Below are 15,758 nucleotides of genomic sequence, written 5' to 3'. Positions count from 1 at the left end.
GTGTACATGCCCTAATGTTCCCACCAGCCTGCAGGGGACCGCCCAGTTCTGATTCAGCTTTCATTTCCCATGGTGCTTTGTTCCAAGTAAACACTGGCTGCTCAGGGGCCAGATTTCTCCCAGGGGATGAGGAATTAATTCTCAGAGTCGTTGGTGGGGGGCCCTCGGTTAGGGGGGTTGTTCCAGACTTGACCGGGCTCCCCACTTCCACGGGCTGTGTGGTTTGGGGAATCCACCTCTTCTGCTTCCTGTTTCCTCCCCAAGTGTACACATACCCCCCGTGTGGGTGAGATGACACCCCGGGGACTGAGCAACTCCTACGGGGCGGGGTGTGCTGCAAGGAATGCTCGGCTCACTCTACACCTTCCAAGAGAGGCAGATGCATGCTAGGTCGCCAATAGGAATTCCTGGCCACGAGACCAGGGTCTGAGTCTCCTTCCCAGCATCTTTGAAAACTGAAGCCCACCGGCCTGTCACTCATTCTCGAGGTGATGGGTGTGGGTGTGGGGAGATAATGTCTTGAACTGAGCCCTGGGCTTAGCCACAAACCCGTGAGCCGGGAGGATGGAGGGGGTCATGCCACCTGACAATTAACGGTGCAGGGAGCTTATTATCCTAATGAGTGGGTTGGAGGAGCTCAACTAATGCTCACCTTCCCGGAGTCTTAGCAGAGACAAAAACGTCATTTGGGAGCCATTATCCTTCCAAAGTGTAGGTTTCCGGGGCACAGCCAGGGGTGGGAGGGGAAACACCTCCAGCGGGTAGGTGGTGGGGAGTCAGGGGGAAGGCTGAGCTAACGAGCTTCGGCTGTCTGGGGTGGCAGATGGAGCACAGCCACTAAGACTCAGATGGGAGGGGCTCAACTCAGGTTAAGGGTCTTCAGAGCCCCCCAGCCCTGGTCCCCTGCTTCTGGGGCTCCTTCTCCCCAAGTCTTCCCTGCCCCTCGCCCCCTACAGCCCCTCTCCCACCCCCACCCTCGATGTTGACTTTTAAGAGATAGGACTCTGTAGTTAGAAGAAAGGGGTTGAGGAACCCCTAGGGCCCCCACTTTGTAGCTCTGCTCTTGTTGGCCCCTTGAAAGAGGGCTCTTCTACACCCTGCTCGTGGGTGCCTCTGCTCAGATCCAAATGTTACAGGGGACTGTGGTTAGACTTCAGAAGAACTTCCCAGTCCGAAACAAGCTGGGGGTTCAGGGCTGCCATCGGAAAGGGTGGCCCCTCTGTGGGCGGGGCATATTGAGGGGAGGGCTTCTACAGAGTCTGGGGACTGAGACTAAAATGCAGAGAAAGCACAGCTTGGGACATCCCTGAAACTGTTCACCAATTAGGGACCTGGGAGTTAGGCGAAGAGTGAGTGTGAGCAGAGGGGCGGGGAAGCGAGGTGGGCAGAGATCGCATCCTTCCGCAAATCACAGCTCGTCTAAGCAGCCACATCATCTGGCCCCCAGCCCAGGACAGACTTGGCTGGAGTCGTGTGCATGCACGCGTGGGTGGGCGCATGCAGTGTGTGTCTGCATGTGTGTACATACGTGTGTGCACACCACGCAGCTTCCTGTGAGGATGTGGCAGCCCTCTCGCAGCACCCCCCAGCTTCCTCATCCCCAGGCCAGCCTTTAGTGGGCTGCCTCCAGGGTCCCCCTCACCCCAGTGGCCCTGTTAGCACTTCCTTCCTCCCTTGTTAGCACCTCACAGCCCCTCTTCCTCCTCGGCCCCTGCTGCCCCTGGAGAGAGGCCCGTGGCTTGCAGCCCAGTTCTCCTCTTCCGACTCCGCTTCAGCTTCTATCTTCTGAAGCTTTGTTCTTCTCCCAACCGCTAAGCCCCCTGCCCTCTCCATCCTCCCTCATCTACCTGGAGAGGTCCTTTCCTGAACAAGCCAGGCTGGGGGGTGAAGTTGGTGCCCCTACAGTTCAGCACACGCTCCTCCTCCAGGCTGAGGCACAGACAGAGTGAGCCCCTCCGTCAGCCTCTCCTGCCTAGAGGGTGGGAGGGGGCAAGTTGGAGAGGGAACCCTGTTCTAGGGACCAAAGCTAAGTCCTGGTGCCAGCTGTGCCGCCCTCTCTGCAGCGCTGAGGTGGGGAGGCGGGTTGGTAGCGGAGAGGGATGGGGTAGAAGGGTCCCCTTCTGCCCACCCCCTCCAGGGCTGCTGTGCCTAACCTGAGCCTGGGCTGCTGAGTGGGGCAGGGTGGTCCAGCGGCCAGAGCCAGGCTGTCGGGCTGCCAGGACTGCAGGTTTCCTCTACTGAAGGGCCCCTTCCCGGCCAGCTTTGATGTGTCTGCGAGGTTAGCGAAGGATGTTTGGCTTCAGGGCCGGGTGCCAGGATAAACTCCCTCTGCCTGTTCAGCGGTCGGTTCGCCTGCCTCCCCCAGACCAGGGCCTGGCCTCCCCCAAGGCCAGGGCTGCCCGGCCTGCTCAGGGGGTGGGCACCGAGTAGCTGCGGTTACTGCTACCGGGGAGAGGCCCCGAGGTCGTTGGACGTCCATCTCAGAGGCTGGCGCTGGTGTGCCCGCCTGCCTGCTTGCTAGGTGACCAGGCACCTGGCCCAGGTGGGGTTGAGGGGCCGGAACCCAGCTGCTAGGAGGGGTGGGGATGAGTTACAATATGGGGGAGGGGTATCCACGTGGAGCTGCCTGCACGGGCTGTAGCTCTTCCAGATGTGCTGAGGCTCCAGATGTAGGGATGACTCAGCCTGGAGCGGGGAGGGGTAGGCGATCCATTGTGGGGGGTGGTGAGCAGAGGGAAGGGAGGGCCCCCCCGAGCAGCTGCCAGCTGCTGCTCCCCTTCTTCTGGAGCCCCCAGCCACCTGAAGCCTGCGGGCCGGTGGAGTGGTAGCGGCCCAGATGTGCAGCCCTCATTTCCAGAGGGGGAGAGGGGAGATGAGGCCTCAGAGCAAGGGGCCCAGCTAGGGGATCGCCCGTCGCCTGGAGAGAGAGAAGCTGAAGGTGGGGTGCAGCAGGTGCGGAGGGGGGCTGACAGAGGGGGTCGGGGGGACGGAGATGCGGGCAGGGAGAAGCTCAGGACTGAAGAATTAGAACCCCTCAGTTTCGCTTGGTGTGGGTGTGTGGAGCTGGAAGGAGGGTACAGAGGACGCGTCTGTGTGCGTGTATCCTCATTTCGGGAGTGTGGGTTACACATGGGGAGGGGTATCTTGGGGTGAGCATCTTTGTGTCTGACTCCTATAAGCTGTGTTATGAGCTGGGTATTAGAAGGTTATGTGCATGCTGGGCGTGGCAGGCTGTGGGGACATGGTCCCTGCGGTCCGTCTGAGAGAGAAAGAATGTGGAGACAGCATCTGTGTAGTGTTGGCGGGGTGGAGGGGGTCGCGGAGCAGGGGGTTGTGGTGGTGCACACTTGAGTGAAGCCATGTGTGCCCTTCAGTGCTGAGGGTGGGGCCCTGGGACCTGGGGAGTCAAGAAGTGTCAGGCACACTCGACCAGGGCTCCAGAGTCCTGGGGCTTCCTTCACCTCTTCCAGCCTCCGCCACTTCCTGGGGGCGCTTTTGGGGAGTTTCCAGAACGCTCAGAGCTGCAGTTTCTCCTACTGGGCCTGGCCCGTGTGATCTCCTCTTCTCCTCTTGCAGGGCAGCTGAGAGGCCACTGAGCTTGGGATTGGGGGGGGGGGGGAGTGGCTGGCACCTTGTGGGCTGCAGCGCGAGGACCAGGTGTGCAGCTGGGCTGGGTGCCTCTCCGTGCACCCCTCCCTCAGCTCCACAGAGCAGCTGTCCCGGCCTCCTCTTTGGCCTCCAGGAAGGTCTGCTGGCTGGGCCTCTGGAGCTCCCTGGAGAGCCCCACCTGTGCCAGCTGCCCATGCCAGGGTAAACAGGGCACTAAGTGTCTGGGCTGGTGCCGGCGCGAGCTGGGCGATGCTTCTCCACATAAGGCTCACTGTGGCTTGGGTTGCCTCCTCCAGCTAAATGACAGGCCTGAGCCTCAGGCCCCATAAACAGTGTTTTCTGGGCAGGTGGGGGTCATGGGGACCTGGTGCACAGACGGATAATCAAGTTTAATAGGGAGACACGTGCCACCTCTAAGGAGGGCTGTTGGAGCCCCGGTCAGGTACGCCTGGGCGCCTCTGCCCCCCTCAGGCAGCAGCTCCAGCCCGCTGCTCCCGCAGGTTGTTGGCGCCCACTTTCCTTGTGAATGAAAATATCCCCTCGGCGGTGACGGGGCTCAGTCAGCTCATCGCGTGCTGTCCTGTCCCTCTTCACAACCTGTCGGTGAAGCCCGGAGAGGGCGAGCCCTATCCCCTAAATCACCCGCATGAGATGTGAACTTGGATGTGTCCATGGTCCTCCAGACAGCAAGACCACTCCGCTCTATCCCTGGGCCATCACGCTGCCTCCTCCTGAGACCCAGGCCTGAAGCCAGCTCCTTTCCGGGCTCTGCCAGCCTCTCCATTTCCTCCCCCTTCCCTCCTTCCTTGCTCTCAGCTCCTGTCCCCCCACCTCCTCTGGGGCTGAGTCCAAGTGAGAAGGGGACACTTATTTCTCTGCCCTCTCTCTGGACTCACCGATGCCCACCTCCACAGGGCAACTGAGGCTAGAGGAGGTGGGGGGTGAGCCCCAGCTCAGCCCCAGCAGTGCCTCCCCCGAGGGGCCGGTAAAGGCTGGGTCTCTGGGGGAGTGGAGCAGGCTCCCAGGGGCAGAGGAGAGTCCCCGCTCCTGAGGCAGGCGGCAGGCCCTTCACCCATTCCCCTGGAGAGCAGGGAAGAGGGGCCGAGGAGCCGGGGACAGTGGCCAGTGGGTAGACGTCCAGGCCCACGGGTGCCACGCAGTAGAGACGGGGCTCCGGAAGCTCCCCTCCCTTCCTCTGTCATTATCCATCTCAGTGTGCACGTCTCTCTCTCCCACTCTCTTCTCTCTTGCCTCTTCCCTCCCCTCCCATCTCTACTGCTTGAGGGGAGCAGCCCCAGTGTCTGAAGCCAGGTTCCCAGTGAGGACGGTGGCTTTGTCCAGGGAAGTCCTTGTCCTAAGCCCATGGTCTCCAAAGAGCCATGTCCAGCTCCCCCCTTTCTTGGCCCAGGCCCTCCCCCAGACCCCCTTTATGTCCGGGGTCCTCGGAGCCAGAACCACTCTTGCCCTTGTCAGGTGGTGTGTATGGGGGGGGGCCCTGTATTTAGAATGCTCCCCTAGGCAACCAGCGGGTAAAGGCAGTGCTTGCTGTCTCTCTCTCTCTCTCTCTCTCTCTCTCTCTCTCTTAATCACTCTCTCGCTCTCCCTCTCTCTCTCTCTCTCATCCCTGGGAAGGCAGCACTCTAGGCGGCTGGAGCCTGGGCTGCATTTCTGGGTGACCAGATGCCCGGTGTACACAGGACAGGACAGATCTATGCCGTTGCTTAGGTGTAGTTCTTAGCAGCTCCCCAAAGCACCCTGATTTGGACTACAAATTATATCCCCATGGTCCTGTCAGGCCTGGAGAGTCTCACAGCCTCCCTACTGGCTTCCACCTCCCGGGAGAGCAGAGTAGCCTGCTTGGGTCTCACCCAAGGACAAGGAGGCCAGACAGCAAAGCGGGGAGCTGTATAAATAGCCCATTGGGGGGAGGCCCCCCAGCATCGGGTAGGGCGGGTCTGCTTGCTGGAGAGGGAGGAAGGAGAGTTGTGGTTGCCCCCAGGCAGCATGTAATTTAGGATTTATTTTGGGGCACTCTTTCCAGCTCCGGGTGGGGCTGAGGTTAATTTAAGGGTTTAATGGGGTGGGGGTTGGATGGGGAGGAGGAGAGGGAAGCCCTCCCACTTGGGCCTGCCTGGGAAGAGGGTCCTTTCTGAGAATCCCCTGCCCTCTCTCCCTGGGTCCCCCGCGGAGGCCCTCACAGACCCCTCTGGACCCGCCTTGTCCAGCAGCAGGTGGTGGTTTGCCGTCTCCTCCAAGGCTTGGGTCTCCAGGTCATGGGTCCCAGCCCTCCTCACTCCACCAGGCACCAGAAGCAGTTGATGGTTGAGGGAAGTGATGATGGCCGGTCCCTGCTGGAGGGTCCTTGGGCTGGGGACGCAGCCATTCCTGGGAGGTTTCTGAGCCACGTCAGCTGTTGCTCCGAGATGCTCCGTTCTCTGTCCTTCCCCAGGGTGCTGGGCTCCCAGTCTGCTGGCGGAGACACAGGCTCTGCCCTCGGGAGCCCTGAGTCTGAGGGGAGGCAGGACACAGGCTCTCCCTTCAGAGTGACCAGTCATGTCATTGTTTTCTTTTCAGCCTTTATTTGTTTACAACTGTATAATCTGTGTTTCTTCCTGGTACTTAAGCTCTGTGATGGCAGGGACTTCATCCTGTCCCTCAAATATCTTCAGCACTTGCTAAGCACAGAGTAGGAGCTCAGTAAATATTTCCCACATGAATGAATGAATGAACAGGGAAACTGTGTCTGATCGGAAAGCCCTGGATCAAGAGGCAGCAGTGGACAAAGTATGAGGTCTTTTCCCTTGGCTTTCTGGGCCCCTTCACCTTGCAGCCTCCTGCCCCCTCTGGGCCTACTGTTTGGGGCCACCAGCCACCCCGAGCTATTGGCTGCCACCCGAATGTTGGGCACCCCTTACATTCCCTCCTCCTGCAATCCCTTTAGCTCCCATTGCCACTTGACCAAATCCTGCTAGACTTTCAAGGTCCTACCCAGAGTCACCTCCTCCATGAAACCCGCTTGGATCTCTCTCCACTGGATTTAACATAGCTGGTTCTCTGTACCTGTCCTGTCACTGCGTAAGTTGGCCAGGGTCATTGCTTCTCTCTGCCCTAGACCATAAGGCCTGGGGGTCAGGCTTGCCTGGAGCCGTTCTGGAGCCTGGCACCCCATGGGGGCTCAATCAGAAGAGGCAGTGAGCGGCCCCAGCGGCCAGATGGAGGTGTGTGCTCCTCTCGGCCCCAGCTTCTAAGAGCTCTGGGTGATCCTCTGGTGAGAAGTATATGTGATGGTTGTTCTTCTTGGTGGTGGGGTGTGATTCCTGGAGCCAGGAAGGACAAAACAAAGACCCGAGGGGGGTTGGGCACGAAGTTTCCCTTAGAAGGATGTTGGGCCTTCTGGTCAGAGAGAAAGAGTGAGGTGAAGGAAGGCATGTGGGGAAGCGTTGAGGGGGCACTGAGGCTGGGGGAGGCTGTGGGACAGAGACGGGGGAGGCTGTGGGACAGAGAGAGGGGAGACAGGACAGAGATGGGTGAGGGACCAAAAGCCTCTTGGTCCCTAGACCACACGTCCCTTCTCAGGTCTCATCCCACCTCATCTCTGTGACCGCTGAAGCTGCTGGCCATGCTTCCTTTAGGAAGCCCCCTGGGGGCTTGGGCGACCCCTTACTCCCCTGATTTCCCTCTTACCTCTCTGGTTACTCCTTCTCCAGCTCCTTTGGAGGCTCTGCCTCCTGCACCTCCCCTCGGGTTTGGGCCTGGCCTCTTCTCCGCACACTTTCTCCAGGGGCCCTAGTGGGCGTTCCCCTTGGATCCCAACAGGTGTTTCACGGTCACCGTGCTCAACAGTAAACCACTCAGCCAGATGTGCGAACCAGCTCTCATCCTTCTGCCAGTTGGTCACCAAGTCCTGTGACTCCTGCTCTCAAATTTGGTCAATCCAGCCATCTCTTCCCGTGCCACTGCCACCGGCTACTGTCACTTCCCACCTGGACCTCTGTGGCGGCCTCTTATTCACCACCCCACCTCCAATCTGATCACTTCCCAACCAATCCTCCACACTTCGTCTGGAAATCTTCCTAAACCCCAAGTTTGGTCATGTCATCCTACCCGCTCTTCACTCCAAGTACTCCGGCAGTTCCCCATCCATGACCTGACTCCTCGCAGCGTCTACACTCCTGTGGGCCCTGCACTTGGCTTGCCCTCACGACTGGCCCCTTTGCAGGTGCTGTTCCCTCTGCTTGAAACTTCTAGTTACAACTTCCCTCCCATCCTGGTCGTCACCGGACTCTGGGAAGTCTTCCCTGATGCCCTTCTCCTGAGCTTGGGTCAGAAATCCCCTTCCAGGGGCCGCCAGAGCCTTACTTTCCCCGTCAAAGAACTCGTCACATTGAATAGCGCATCTCTCTACTTCTGGAAGCTCCACTAGAGCGGAGACTGTAACTGCCCACAGGCCTTGCGCAGGCATAGTTCCATAGATGGAATATTCATTCAGGGGAGACTTACAGGCAAGAAGGAAGAAGACCGAGGGTTGCCTCCCTGCACCCGCCCCCCCACCCCCCACCCCCACCCCCGCCGGGCTGGGCCTCTGAAGGCCATGAGGTGGGAGAGGCTCCAGAACTTGGGGATGGAGCAGGAGGCCTTGGTTAAGGTTGCTGGGGTACTGGTTCTGGGGTCAGAGTTGAGGCTGTCCCCCACCTGTGCTGCTTGCCTTGTGGAAGCTGGCCTGCCCAGGAGACACACAGAATCAGCAGACAGCTCCAGCTCTGGGCCTGGAGGTAAGAGAAGGCCTCTGCCTCCCAGGGTGGGCCAAGGCTGCCTACCGGCAGCCACCAGCAGCTTCAGTGGCAGCCTGGGGTCCAAACAAATGCCACTAATAGACATGACTAGCATCTCACCCCAGTTCATGGCCAGGCCCAGGGAGAAGATGCTGCTGCCTGGTGTCTACAGACAGCTTCAGGTGGAGATCTTTGAGAACTTGTTTTCTACCTTAAAAATTCATAAACATTTTACTTCTTACCCCATACTATGTCCTTGTATGTTTTTTTTTAATTAATTAATGTATTTATTTTTGGTTGCATTGGGTCTTCGTTGCTGCACACGGGCTTTCTGTAGTTGTGGCGAGCGGGGGCTACTCTTCGTTGTGGTGCACAGGCTTCTCACTGCGGTGGCTTCTCTTGTCGTGGAGCACGGGTTCTAGGCGCGTGGGCTTCAGTACTTGTAGCACACAGGCTCAGTAGTTGTGGCTCGTGGGCTCTAGAGCGCAGGCTCAGTAGTTGTGGCACACGGGCTTAGCTGCTCCGCGGCATGTGGGATCTTCCCAGACCAGGGAATCGAGCCCATGTCCCCTGCATTGGCAGGCGGATTCTTTTTTTTTTTTAATTTATTTATTTAATTTATTTATTTTTGGCTGCGTTGGGTCCTCGCTGCTGCACGTGGGCCTTCTCCAGTTGCGGCGAGCGAGGGCCACTCTTTGTTGCAGTGCGTGGGCTTCTCATTGCTGTGGCTTCTCTTGTTGCAGAGCACGGGCTCTAGGCGCGCGGACTTCAGTAGTTGTGGCACGTGGGCTCAGTAGTTGTGGTTCACGGGCTCTAGAGCACAGGCTCAGTAGTTGTGGTGTAGGAGCTTAGTTGCTCTGCGTTATGTGGGATCCTCCCGGGCCAGGGCTCAAACCCGCGTCCCCTGCACTGGCAGGTGGACCCCCAACCACTGCGCCACCAAGGAAGCCCGGCAGGTGGATTCTTAACCACTGTGCCACCAGGGAAGTCCCCCTTGTATGTTTTAATATCAAAATAATGCTTTAAATCACTTACCATTGGGGAAATTTGGACATTCTGGGAGATGAGGCAAATGATCAAGCCCGAGCTGTTCTTGCCCTTTTCCTGGGTTTGGAAAGAGGGCAGGACCAGGAGCCACCAGCCCAGGTCCTAGGCCCTGCTCTGTACACACTGAGCGTGGCTGCGTGTGCTGAGCCGGTGATGCCGCAGCTTAAGGCAGTGGCCACCATTAAATGGAGCAGTGGGTGTGAAGACTTAATGACTCACACATGGAACCTTAGGTGCCAGGCTGGCCGCCCCTTCAGGGTCTGCAGAAGCAGGAGGGAGCAGCAAGCCTGGCCCCACCGAGCTTCCCGGGAGCAGCCTGGGGGTCCAGGCAGCAGCTGCCCCCTCTCAGGCTAGAGGAAAGGGTGAGCTCACCCTCTGGCCCAGGGAGAGCAAGTGGGTAGGAGAATAATTAAAATGCCAGAGGTTAGGAGGTGAAGTTTCTATGGAAAGAATGAAGGCCCAGTGCTGTCAGCTGCTGCTTATCCCAACCCCGCGCTCTCTGCCAAGCCCACATTTGATTTTTATTTCGGGAGCCGCCAGCACAGCACTTGGAAGGGAGCGGAGAAACCTCACTCCCGCTCGCCCTGCCACGTCTGGAGCTGGGGCCCCGCTTGGGGGAGGGGGCTCCTGGGAGCCAGAGGAAGAGCCTAGAAGTCCAGACCCCAGGACCAGGCCAGCCTCAAGGATCGGGTGGCGGGTGGGGCAGGAGTGGGAAGGGAATGAAGACCCCAGAAGGATGAAGGATATATCTTCCTGTTCTCACTGGCGTTTGCTCCTTCGCTTCACTCACTTGAAGCTGAGGAAGAGACAGGTCATCCAGCCTAGACCCTGCATCCTCGCTCCTACTTTTGTCCTCCACCCTGACTCCAGGGACTTCTGATGTCCACTGGTGTGTGCATATATGTGGAAGTGTTCTAATTCCAATCTTTTCCCTCATGACTTGCTGTGTGACCCTGGGGAAGTCACTATCCCTCTCTGGACCTCGGTCTCATCTGTGAAATGGGAAGTGGATAAGATCAGCAGTTTCAAACTGGGCTCTACAGAGGCGTCTGCAGGCCTGGGCCCTGCCTTCCCCAGACCACCCTCTCCTGCACATCTCTTATCTGCCTCTTCCAGGGACTGGGGAGGTGGGGGCAGCCGCTGGCCCATCCCCTGAAGAGCACTGAGCCCCCTCTTCCTGCAGACAGGAGCCGCCGCTGGGGCCAACTCGCATTCTCCCGCTCTCAGCTTTCTCCACTGCCCATAATACACTCCAGATGGTTTCTCCATCTGAGAGCCGAGGCAGCAGATTCCAGAGGGAAAGTGGTTGGGCTCCTCTCTGGGCTCCCCTTTCCATCAGGCTGGAGAGAGGAGGCCGGGGCCAGGGACTGGGGCGGCAGGAAAAATGGAGTGGGGGTGGTGCTAGCTCTACAAGAGGACGGATGCGGGGAGATCCCCCCAGGCATCTCACAGCCAAATGAGGGGCTGGGGACAGTAGGAGAGACCATGGGCTGTGCTGAGACGGAGGCATGGCCCAAAGCACCTCAGGGATGCCAGCATGCCTGAGCTCTTTCTTTGACTGGGCAGCCCACCAGGGAGCCGCTCAGGGGCTCCGGGCCCTGGGGAGGAAGGCTCTCCGGTGTTCCCAGTGTTGGGGAAAAGGCATCACCCAGTGAGCCGCACACTCGGGTTCCAGTCCTGCCTTGGCTACCTCGAGACTCTGCAACTCTTGAGGTCTTGGAGTCTCAGGTTCCTCGCTTGTAAAATGGGGACAGCGAATGCTGACCTTGGGGTGCTGGTGAAGGTGACATGGATAATGTACAGAAAGGCCGCTGCCACATCCTCAGGTGTTCAGGAAATGCCCTGAGTACACAGCTTGCCTCTACCTTAGGAAAAACCCCTGTGAGGGGAGAAAGCCTGTCCCAGTCTGACGCAAATCCCTCATGCTGCAGCTTCCCAGTGGTTCCCTCTAGAACTCCAGGGGGACTTTGAATCCCCTCTTTGGAGACCGTTCTGGGAACAGCCTTGGCAGACAGGGTGCTCTGGGCCCGAGGCTGAGCCCAAGCCCAGAGCTCGTCTCCTCCCAGGCCCCAGCCCCCTACACCTCAGACTCAAGACTTAGCCCTGGGCCTGGAGAGCCACGTAGAAGCAGAGGGGGTTGAAGGGTGGGCAGTCTGTCCCCAGCCAGGCCCCTCCTGCCCCTCAACTTCCCTGCCAGGGCAGCCTCCCAGCCAGGCTCACCGTCTCCACCTCAGCTGTACCAAGGGGAGCGCTTCGGTTTTTCCACCAGAAGAGCCAAGAGCAAAATGAGAAACAAAGCCAGCCTGGGGCTGCCGTCCCCCTGTCTGCCCCGTGGTGCCTGGAGGAAAGGGGAGAGCAAGCCCCCAGCCCCTTCCCTATGCCCACTGCCGCCCTCTACCCAGGACACCGAACTGCTCTAGGACCCCAGGGGCAAAGGGTTTAGCTGGGAGGGAAGGGGAGGACCCTCGCTTCCCCACACCCACTATGAGGCAGACAGTCTGTGGTTCTCCAACCCAGCCCTGGAAAAGAAAGAGCAGAGAGGCCGCCTCGTCACTTCCCCACGCTGAAGGTGGTGATGGTGGTGGCGGCGGGGGGGGGGGGGGGGGGCAACAGAGTCCCTGCTCTCAGGAGCTCCCCGTCTAGACAAAGAAATGAGACCTCTGGGCCCCTCCTGCTTAAAAAGCCCCCCTCCCGGGGCTTCCCTGGTGGCGCAGTGGTTGAGAGTCCGCCCGCCGATGCAGGGGACGCGGGTTCGTGCCCCGGTCCGGGAAGATCCCACATGCCGCGGAGCGGCTGGGCCCGTGAGTCATGGCCGCTGAGCCTGCGCGTCCGGAGCCTGTGCTCCGCAGCGGGAGAGGCCACAACAGTCAGAGGCCCGCCTACCGCAAAAAAAAAAAAAAAAAAAAAAAAGCCTCCCTCCCTACCCAGCCCCCTCCCTCTCATTGAGCTCGCTCCCCACTAAACTCCCTCCCCTCACTGAGTCGCAGTCTCCCCACTGCGTCCCATTCCTTCTCCACACCTCTCCCCACCACGGCTGCCCCCTCTGTAGGGACCTCATCTCCAGCTACTCCAGGAAACCGCAGCCCCGCAGAGATGCAGGTCGTGTCCCACCTGGCCTCCCGTACACCTGGCGGGCACCTGGCAGTGTCCCCTCGAGTCCAAAGCCCACCCTCCCCAAGCCAAGGGCCCACCCTCCTGCCCCTCCACCCCTTGTTGTCCTGGTGCTGCCCTCACCTGCCACTTGGCCGCCTCCTTCCTATCTGCCCGAAGATGCACCCTAGTGTCTCTCCCCCTCCTCCACTCCTGAAACTCCAGTCACCTTGACTCTCTCCTCTTCCCAGCTGCGCTTCTCAGAAGAGCTACCATCCGTCCCTCAGCCCGCTCAAACTGGCTTCCAGCTGAGACCCTGCAGAGGGCCACACCCAGAAATAAGGGCAAACTAGACCAGCTTCATCGCATCGAGACGATTTACCTGTACTTTGGCTGCCAGAAGGAAGTGAAATTCTCTGAGGAAGAGACAATGGCCACGGGAACCTCTACAACCTGTCACATACAATTCAACAAAATATTGCCAGGCAGCTCTCTTCCTCTTCCTCCCCCACCTCCCCGATTCGTTCTTTTTATTTTCTCTTCCCTTCCCTTCAAGAACAGTTCAGTGCAGAAGCCTTTAGATGGGCCAAGCAAGGTAGGCGTCCCCAGGGTGGGGGGTGGGGAGGGATGCAGTGGCCCAGCACATGGTTTGGGAGCTCAGGTGAAGTAAAGAGGGTGTCTCCAATGGAGGAGAGTCAGAGCAGACAGACAGAGAGAGACAGAGAGAGACACGAGACAGAGAGAATCAGTCAAAGCTCAGTCATATGGGCAGATAGGCTGGCCCAGTGTCCGAGCTGCAGCAGAGAAACAAGAGCATCTAAGCAGGATGGCAGCCTGGTCAAGATAAGGAGGACGTCCATGTAGGGTAGAGCTCAGTAGGGCAGACTGCACCCTGAGGGGGTGAAGAGGGCATCTGACCAGGGTGGGCAAGCACCAGGAAATAGAGTCACGGGGTGAGAAGGGCATCCCTAGAGGGGTGGGGCAGTGTGTCCACAGGGGAGCTTGGGAGGGTGTCAGAGCTTGGTGGGGTGAAAAGCGCATCCCTGTGGGGGGAAGGGGTGGTGTGGGTGGCCTGCGGCAGGGTGTCAGAGCCCAGGAGGGCTGAGCGGGGGTCTGTGTGAGGTGGCGAGTGGTAGCAACAGAATATGGGTTACCCACAGTAGGACTGACCCAATAAGGGAATTTGTTGAGAGAATGGACTAGGTTTCTCACTGTTGGTGAAAACTGTTGTAAACATGGAAGAGGAAAAACTAGAATGAACCCTGTGGACTGGAATTGGAGGTAGGAGTGAGCACTTACGATTTTCAAAATAAATAGATACAGAAATAAATGTTGCTGTGTGTGTATGTAGATGTTTATATTGTGCGTGCATGTGTCAATGCATGTACACTTATGTTTCTATTGAATACCTACATATATTTCCAGCTCCATTCACTGAGAGGGCCTGAAACAGTTACATCTTAATAGTAATGAGAATAACTAGCACCCACGTCTGAATTTTTAAAAATATTTATTTATTTAATTGCACCAGGTCTTAGTTGCGGCTCGCCGGCTCCTTTAGTTGTGGCATGCATGTGGGATCTAGTTCTCTGACCAGGGATTGAACCGTGGCCCCTGCATTGGGAGCGTGGAGTCTTATCCACTGTGCCACCAGGGAAGTCCCCACGTCTTAATTTCTGACTACCACTGTCCACTACAAGGACCTGGGGCTCCTCGGAGAAATGGCTGATTACAGAATTGGAGTGGGGAAAATACAATGTAAGACTGGATGATCTTATGCCAGAAAGTAAAGTACTCAGAAATGATTAATATGACCCAGCAATTCCATTAGGAAGTATACCCAAGAGAAATGAAAACTATGTCCACACAAAAACTTGTACCTGAATATTAAGAGCAATACTACTCACAACAGCCAAAAGATGGACACAACCCAATGCCCATCAACTGATGAACAGTTGGACAAATGCGCTATATCCATGCAATGAGGTATTAGTCAGCCGTGAAAAGGAATGAAGTAATTATACAAGCTGCAACCTGGATGAGCCTCTAAAACATTATGCTAAGTAAAAGAAGCCAGTCGCAGAGACCACATGTTGTATGATGGCATTCATATGAAAATGCAGAATACGCAAATGTACAGAGACACAGAGTCGATTAATTAATGGTGGCCAAGGGCTGAAGTGGGGATGGGAGGATACGGGGATGATAGCTAAAGGTTATGAGGTTTACTTTTGAGAGGATGAAAATGTTTTAAAATTGACTGTGCTGGTGGTGTAACATATCTGTGAATATGCTAAAACTCATTAAATTTTACACTTAAAATGAGTGAATTATATGGTATGTAAGTCATACCTCAGTAAAGCTGTCTTTATTACTCAAAGGATGATGGAGACTTTTCAAAAGAATACAGAAGCCAGCTGGAAGGGACTTCCATTGCCTGGATATGGATAATTTGAGCATTAAAGTGAATTATATTAATGGATTATCACTGATTGAATAAAATAGGAATCCAAGACTCCATACGGACATAAAAAAATAAATACACAGAAAGTTTGTGGAGGAATGGGATATTTACATGTTTTCAAAGCATGTCACCACAAAATAATTATAAGGGGAAAAAAGAGTAACTTTACAGTGGTACAGTGGAGAAGCCTGGCAGACACCAATTTAATCAAATGATCAAAGGGAAGGTCAACAGTAATTAAAATCATGTATCACCTGATAGGATGAAATGAGAGAGACACAGCATCACTTCTGTGATATTCTTGCACAAACACATAACCTGAATCTAACCATGAGGAAACTTTGGACAAGCCCAAATTAAGATAGTCTACAAAGCAACTGGCCTATAACCTGCAAATGTGTCTTTAAAGTGCGGCTGGGCCCATGAGCCATGGCCGCTGAGCCTGCGTGTCCAGAGCCTGTGCTCCGCAGCGGGGGAGGCCACAGCAGTGAGAGGCCTGCATACTGCAAAAAAAAAAAAAAAAAAAAAAAGACATAAAACAGACAGTGAGGTCCATTGTAATCAAATTGCTGAAAATGTGTGACAATGAGAAAATCTTTTAAAAAGCCAGATGGTAAAAGGGACATTACATACTGAGGCACAAAGATAAAATTATCATAGACTTATTGTGAGAGACTATACAAGCCAGAAGACAGTAGAATACATTGTTAAAGTTGTGGGGGTAAAGGGACTATCAACAGGTCTCTAAACTCAGTGAAAATATCCTTAAAATGAAA

This window comes from Globicephala melas, chromosome 20 (genome assembly GCF_963455315.2).
Source record: "Globicephala melas chromosome 20, mGloMel1.2, whole genome shotgun sequence".
Classification (NCBI taxonomy): Eukaryota; Metazoa; Chordata; class Mammalia; order Artiodactyla; family Delphinidae; genus Globicephala; species Globicephala melas.
This window is presented reverse-complemented; position numbering follows the sequence as displayed.